Source organism: Bos taurus, chromosome 7 (assembly GCF_002263795.3).
Source record: "Bos taurus isolate L1 Dominette 01449 registration number 42190680 breed Hereford chromosome 7, ARS-UCD2.0, whole genome shotgun sequence".
NCBI lineage: Eukaryota > Metazoa > Chordata > Mammalia > Artiodactyla > Bovidae > Bos > Bos taurus.
The window spans coordinates 32,135,574-32,144,178 of record NC_037334.1 but is presented as its reverse complement, the minus strand read 5'-3'; the positions used below and the strand labels follow the sequence as shown (position 1 = coordinate 32,144,178).

The window sequence follows — 8,605 nt, the reverse complement described above, 5'->3', positions numbered from 1 at the left end:
AAGAGTCAGACATGACTGGGCAACTGAACTAAACTGACTGAAGCAAATTTGCAGACCACAAACTAGAAATAGAAATCAACTCCACAGATGAATGTTCCTGACACTGGCTGCTTCATCACTCCAGGCTGCATGGAGACCTCAATTGACTGTAAATGAGCATGTAACATAAGTGAAAATTAAACTTTGGTGTTTTATGTCTCTTACACTTTGATATCGGTTACTATAATGTAACTTAGTCTACCCTGACTTAAACACCCTTGTTCTAGAAATCCACTGCAAAATCATGTAACAAATATATTTACATATCTGAACTAAGATGCATGAAGGATGTAGAATATTTATAGGATACACAAGAAGCCAACAACTCTGATCATTGCTGATAATCAAGATTAGAAAACTGAAATGACACTGTTTTCACTGGGGATCTTCAACTGTTTTAAATTGCATGTATTTTTAAATAAAAATTTAAATAATAAAATTGCATATTTTTAAATTTATATATGTTTTAAATTGCATGTATTTTTTATAAAAATATAAGTAAAAATTGAAATAATGTATGAATTTTTTTCCCTAGAGAAGGAAATGGCAACCCACTCCATTATTCTTGCTTGGAGAATTCCATGAAAAGAGGAGCCTGGTGGGCTGCAGTCCATGGGGTCACAAATAATCAGACATGATTGAGCAACTAACACACATAAATGAATTTTTTTCAAAAAAAATAGCCTTCAAATTTTCTCTTAAAAATAGGGAGAAAGTGTTAGTTGCTCAGTCATGTCCAGCTCTTTGCAATCCCATGGACTGCAGCCTGCCAGGCTCCTCTGTCCATGGAATTCTCCAGGCAAGAATTCTAGAGTGGATGGCCTTCTTGCCCTTCTTTAGGGGATCTTCCCAAACCAGGAATTGAACCTGGGTCTCCTGAATTTTAGGCAGATTCTTTACCATCTGAGCCATAAGGGAGGACTTCAAAATTAGGGAAACACATATTATATTAGACTGCAAATTTCTAGGAGGCTTAGAAATTGTTATCTTTGTCAATGGATTCTTTTATTGTTGGGACCAATTATTTCATTTCTTACGGGAAAGGTGGATTTGAGCTATTTTCATTCATTTTTCATCACCCAAATTGTTATTTATACCTGGGGACAAGCAGTTTTATTCTCTTTCTTTGGACCCAAAGTGTCATTGTGGAATATGGCAGCAGAATAGTTAAGCAGCCGCCACAGCCCTGTTTCCTGGAGGAGTCAGTACATTAATTGTGAACCCAGTTTGCTCTCAGGGGGCACCTCCTCCAGAGGATCATTGGGACATGACTAAAAAGTATGAGAGGAGGAAATGGTTTTCTTCTAAAAACAATGACCCATAATCTTTTGATAAACATGAGAATGCTATCTCTTTGTAAAAATATTCTTCAGAATAAAAATGCATCTCATTTGCAGATTTTTTCCTCATAAGTTTTACAGTAGCTATTCATTAAACTGATTAAAAATTTAAGATGACAACAGTATTCTAGAAATCATTTTGAAAATAAAAACTCCCATGACTTCTCTAACCTCACACCCATTTGAAGTTTTCTATAAAAAACATTATCTTTATTATTATAATATTTCTGTCATATCTATAAGTATGCATAGAATTACTGAGTACAACTTGAGGCCACATATCTTTTTTTCTACATTACACTTTAGTCTAACTTGATTCTAAAAGAAAAAAAATTGTCAAAAAGTTTATTGCACAATTTTCCTTACAGTTTACTTTGATAATATTCCTGTATTAGTGAGTCAGTGCCATACTGTTCAAATATGTTCTCTCAAAATCAAATTTATATATGCTGCTGCTGCTGCTGCTGCTGCTTCTAAGTCGCTTCAGTTGTGTCCAACTCTGTGTGACCCCATAGACGGCCTCCTACCAGGCTCCTCTGTCCCTGGGATTCTCCAGGCAAGAACACTGGAGTGGGTTGCCATTTCTTTCTCCAATGCATTAAAGTAAAAAGTGAAAGTGAAGTCCTTCAGTCGTGTCCAACCCTCAGCAACCCCATGGACTGCAGCTTTCCAGGCTCCTTCTTCCATGGGATTTTCCAGGCAAGAGTACTGGAGTGGGGTGCCATTGCTTTCTCCAAAATTTATGTATATTTATAGAAGAAGAATAGTTGTATAAAAACAATTTCTTTAGACTTGTATAAGGAGACTAGAAAATAGCATACTTTCAGGTAAATATATTTTTATAGAAAAATATTATATACCACGTGTACATTTTATATGTGTAAAGAGATTATATAAATAGACATGTATAGGTACATGTGTGTATATACATACATATATATATATATATATACACACACATATAGTCAACATATATGGTGACAATAGTCAATGAATATATACAAAATCACTTCTTTTTACATGTGGAAAAAAAATCTACTCAGCACCAGTTTATAAAGTTTGAAGAAATAACTTCTATGTTTACATATATAAATTGAGTTGAAATTTCAAGTTGAATTTGGTTGTTTGGCACATTGTAAAATCACTTTTGAACTGCTATCAGCAATTATGGCCTCCAACCTGGGCTATTTTGGCACACAAACCAAATTTGATGACACTGGTATAACTTAGTCAATGAATAAAACTGTCCTTGTATTTTGCTATGCATAAAATCATCATTATTTATTTAAATCATCACCATGTACATAGAAAATACCACCTGATACTTTATTCTAGCCATAAAATTATCTATTATTTTCTGTTTCCCATATATCCTGTTCAATTATGAAGGTTCATTTCTAATTCAAGAGGAAGAGGGAAAGACTAATAAATAGGAGATCTTATTTCAATTTGTTTAAATATATACAATGTTCAAAAACCAATTCTCATAAGGCATTAGAGGAAGCAGGAAATTTAATCCCTATTTGACTTTGTATTAGGTAAACTCCCTTCAGTTGAAAGTATTAGGAAAAAAGGTATTTAGTGCTTCAGGTAACTGAAAAATTAAAGATGTAGTGACCCAATAATACTAATAAGCTCTTGATTTCATTCTGACCCTCCATTCTTTTCCACAATATATATTTTATCTAAACATGAACATCCTTGTACTTTTAGGTTAGATAGCTTTGACAAGAGTTACATGTCTCTTATAGGAAGGCGGAAATATGTTCTCTTCTTGCAAACCCCACACAAAATCTTGAACTTCCTTGAGCCAACCACTTCCTTTGTCAACCTCTGATTGTGAGGATCAGGGGAATGTGATCCTCTATTTTGGTAAGGTGATTGTGTGGATTTAATCCCACCCATATCACATGACTGGAAATTTTGGGGATTTTCTAGAAAAAGAGAAGAGGGAGAAAGAGGAGACAAGATCATGGGGCAAAAGGACTTAAGCTCACCTATTCTCATAAAAACACCAAAATCACAACTAACTGCTGAAAAAAACATTCAAAAAAGGATAGGAACCTACCACAAAAGGTAGTTAACTTCCAAAGACAAAGTAGAAGCCACAATGAGATGGTAAGATACAATCAAATCCTATACCCACTGGGTGGGTGACTCACAAACTGGAAAACAATCATATCACAGAATGAAACAGAAATAAACAATAGAAAAGATCAATAAAACTAAACTCTGGTCCTATGAAAAAACAAACAAAATTGATAAACCTTTAGCCACACTCATCAAGGAAAAAAAACGGAGAGGGCTCAAATCAAGAAAATTAGAAATGAGAAAGGAGAAGTTAGACACCACAGAAATACAAAGTATCACAAGGGTCTACGAAAAAGAATTATATGCCAATAAAATAGACAACCTAGAAGAAATGGAAAAGTTCTTAGAAACATACAACCTTCCAAGTCTGAACCAAGAAGAAAAAGAAAATATGAGCAGACCAATCACAAGCACTAAAACTGAAACTGACTAAAAATCTTCCAAAACACAAAAGTCCAGGACCAGATGGCTTCACAGGCAAATACTATCAAACACTTAGAAAAGAGTTAAAATGTATCCTTATCAAACTATCCCAAAAATTAGAGGAAGGAACACTCCCTAACTTATTCTATAAGGTCACCATCACCTTCAAAACCAGACAAAGATACCACACACACACACACAAATTACAGATATCACTGATGAACATAGATGCAAAAACCCTTAAAAATTAATCCAATATATTAAAAGGATGATACATCATGATCAAGTTGGATTCATCCCAGGGATGTAATAATTTTTTTTGATATCGACAGATCAATCGGTATGATATACCACATTAACAAACTGAGGATAAAATCCATCTGATCATCTCAATAGATGCAGAAAAAGCTTTTGATAAAATCCAACACTTATTTAAAACAAAAACTCTGCAGGAAGTGGGCATAGAGAGAGCATGCTCCTGCTGCTAAGTCGCCTCAGTTGTGTCTGACTGTGTGCAACCCCATAGACGGCAGCCCACCAGGCTCCCCCGTCCTTGGGATTCTCCAGGCAAGAACACTGGAGTGGGTTGCCATTTCCTTCTCCAACGCATGAAAGTGAAGTCGCTCAGTTGTGTCCAACTCTCAGCGACCCCATGGACTGCAGCCTACCAGGCTCCTCCATCCATGGGATTTTCCAGGCAAGAGTACTGGAGTGGGGTGCCATTGCCTTCTCTGAGAAAGAGCATCATTCAACATAATAAAGGTCATATATTACAAACCTACAGCTAATACTATACTCAACAGTGAAAAGCTGAACGCATTCCCTCTAAGATCAAGAATAAGACAAGGATGTCCACTGTCATCACTTCTATTCAATTTGGTTTTGGATGTCCTAGGCCAGCAATCAGAAGAAAAAGAAGAAAAAGGAATCCAAATCGGAAAAAAAAAAAAAAAAAAGTAAAACTGTCACTGTCTCCAGATGATATGATACTATAGATAGGAAATCCTAAAGACGCCACCAGAAAACTACTAAAGCTAATCAATGAATCTAGTAAAGTTGAAGAATACAAAATTAATACGCAGAAATATCTTGCATTCCTATACACTAACAATGAAAGCTCAGAAAGAAATTATCTGATTTCTTTGATAATTGAGAGGACACAACCTCATTTGCCATCACATCAAAAAAAAAAAAAAAAAGTAGGAGCAAACCTATCTAAGGAGGCAAAAGTCTTATACTCTGAAAACTGTAAGACATTGATATGACCAAAATTGAAGATGACACAAACAGATGGAAAGATATACCATATTCTTGGATTAGAAGAATTAGTATTGTCAAATAACTATACTACCCAAGGCAATATACAGATTCAGTGCAATGCCTATCAAGTTAACAATGGCATTTTTTGCAGAACAAGAACAAAAAGTTCAAAGTTAGTATGGAAACGCACACACACACAAACCCAAACAGCCAAAGCAACCCTTAGTGGCAGAAAAAAGGAGATGGAGGAGTCAGTCTCCCTGACTTCAGCCTATACTACAAAGCTACAGTCATCAAAACAGTATGGCACTGACAGAAAAACAGAAATATAGATCAATATAATAGGATAGAAAACCAAGAAATAAACCCATGCACCTATGGTCACCTTAATCGATGATCAAGGAGGCAATAATGTACAAGAAGAAAAGAGTCCCTTCAAAAAGTAGTGCAGAGAAAATTGGACAGCTACATGTAAAAGAATTAAATTAAAATTTTAATACCATACACAAAAATAAACTGAAAATGGATTAAAGACCTAAATTAAGACTGTATACTATAAAACTCCTAGAAGGAAACATAGACAGAACACTCTTTGATGTACATCACAGCAGTATCTTTTTGCATCCACCTCCTAGAATAATGAAAATAAGAACAAAAATAAAAAATGAATGGGACCTAATTAGGTTTAAAGGCCTTTGCTCAGTAAAGGAAACCATAAACAGAACAGAAAAACAACACACAGAATGGGAGAAAATATTTGCAAATAATGTGACCAACAAGGGATTAATCTCCAAAATTTATGAACTGCTCATGCAGCTCAAGATCAAAAAGCCAAATAACCCAACCCCCAAGTGGGCACAAGATCTAAAAAGACATTTCCATTAAAAAAAGAAGATATACACTGGGCAGCTGGCAGGGTGGCTGAGGGGCAGAGCTTGGGCAAGAGTGGTCTCTTTGCCTCATTTGTGACCTAGCATCACCGGGAAACTGTACTGGCCACCATCACCATGAAGATCTGGACTTCAGAGCACGTCTTTGACCACCCATGGGAAATTTTTACAACAGCTGCAATGCAGAAACACCCAAACTCTATGAACCCGAGTGTGGTTGGAGCTGATGTACTGGACAGACACATATACCCCTCTGGAAGGTTGCACAGCCATAGACTTCTCAGCACAGAGTGGGAACTGCCTTCCATTGTGAAATCTATTATTGGTGCAGCAAGAACCAAAACATATATGCAAGAATATTCTGTAGTGGATCCATAATGGAACTTAAATCTACAAATATTTCATTTACAAATATGGTTTCAGTAGATGAGAGATATATATAAATCACATCCTCAAGACCCAGAAAAAAATACTTGACTCGAGAAGCCATAATTACCGTGAAAGAGATCAGTCTCAGCAGTTACCTTGAAGGGCTGATGGCAAGTACGATATCATCAAATGCTAACAAAGAAAAAGAAGATATTAAGAAAACGTGGCAAGAACACAGAAGAAATGTACAAAAAAGATCTTCATGACCCAGATAACCACAACGTTGTGATCACTCACCTAGAGCCAGACGTCCTGGAATGAGAAGTAAAGTGGGCCTTAGGAAGCATCACTACAAATAAAGCTAGTGGAGGTGATGGAATTCCAGTTGAGCTATTTCAAATCCTGAAAGATGATGCTGTGAAAGTGCTGCACTCAATATGCCAGCAAATTTGGAAAACTCAGCAGTGGTCACAGGACTGGAAAAGGTCAGTTTTCATTCCAATCCCAAAGAAAGGCAATGCCAAAGAATGTTCAAACTACACAATTGCAATCATCTCACACGCTAGCAAAGTAATGCTTTAAATTCTCCAAGCCAGGCTTCAACAGTACATGAACCGTGAACTTCCAGATGTTCAAGCTGGATTTAGAAAAGGCAGAGGAACCAGAGAACAAATTGCCAATATCTACTAGATCATCAAGAAAGCAATAGAGTTCCAGAAAAAAACATCTATTTCTGCTTTATTGACTATGCCAAAGCTTTTGACCATTTGGATCACAACAAACTCTGGAAAATTCTTAGACAGATGGGAATATCAGACCACCTGACCTGCCTCTGGAGAAATTTGTATGCAGGTCAGGAAGCAACAGCTAGAACTAGACATGGAACAACAGACTGGTTCCAAATCGGGAAAGGAATACGTCAAGGCTGTATACTGTCACCCTGCTTATTTAACTTATATACCGAGTACATTATGAGAAACACTGGGCTGGAGGAATCACAAGCTAGAATCAAGATTGCCGAGAGAAATAGCAATAACCTCAGATATGCAGATGACACCACCCTTATGGCAGAAAGTGAAGAAGAACTAAAAAGCCTCTTGATAAAAGTGAAAGAGGAAAGTGAAAAAGTTGGCTTAAAGCTTAACATTCAGAAAACGAAGATCATGGCATTTGGTCCCATCATTTCATGGGAAATAGATGGGGAAACAGTGGAAACAGTGTCAGACTTTATTTTTTTGGGCTCCAAAATCACTGCAGATGGTGACTGCAGCCATAAAATTAAAAGATGCTTGCTCCTTGGAAGAAAAGCTATGACCCACCTAGACAGTACATTAAAAAGCAGAGACATTACTTTGCCAACAAAGGTCCATCTAGTCAAAGCTATGGTTTTTCCAATGGTCATGTATGGATGTGAGAGTTGGACTATAAAGAAAGCTGAGTGCTGAAGTATTAATGCTTTTGAACTGTAGTGTTGCAGAAGACTCTTGAGAGTCCCTTGGACTGCAAGGAGATCCAACCAGTCCATCCTAAAGGAAATCAGTCCTGAATATTCATTGGAAGGCCTGATGCTGAAGCTGAAACTCCAGTACTCTGGCCACCTGATGAGAAGAACTGACTTATCTGAAAAGACCCTGATGCTGGGAAAGATTGAAGGCAGGAGGAGAAGGGGATGGCAGAGGATGAGATGGTTGGATGGCATCGCCAACTCAATGGACATGAGTTTGAGTAAATCCAGGAGTTGGTGATGGACTGGGAGGCCTAGCGTGCTGCAGTCCATGGGGTCACAAAGAGTCAGATACAACTGAGAGACTGAACTGAACTGAATAAAGGCTGAGAATCAGTGGAGTGTGTAATACATAAACTAAATGTTGAAATTGAGGAACTGACAGCTTTGGCAGGACAGACACCAATGGCAGCAGCAGCATTTGTGAAGAAATCATAATGAAAGTTGATACACGGCACCCAGTTCCCCAAGTCTCTACAAGCTGGCAGTATATTTATTTGTTATTTAAAAAATACAACCCTATTTTAGGTAGAATTCTTTTTAATAAGCTAAAGCTATGTGACTTGATCAAACCAAAGAGGTCAGGGTTTCTAAATAAAAGGGATCAGCTGAAATTCATATGGTCAGAAATGACTGATTTTGAGAATTCAATACATGCAAAATTTTAACAATTTTTGAAAAGTATGTTC

At 36.9% G+C, this 8,605-nt stretch overlaps 1 pseudogene; it reads left to right on the top strand.

The window, feature by feature from the left end:
• Nucleotides 1-6,005: 6,005 nt before the first annotated feature.
• On the top strand, nucleotides 6,006-8,354 carry LOC100140613 (PRELI domain containing protein 3B-like; annotated as a pseudogene).
• The last annotated feature ends 251 nt before the right edge of the window (nucleotides 8,355-8,605 follow it).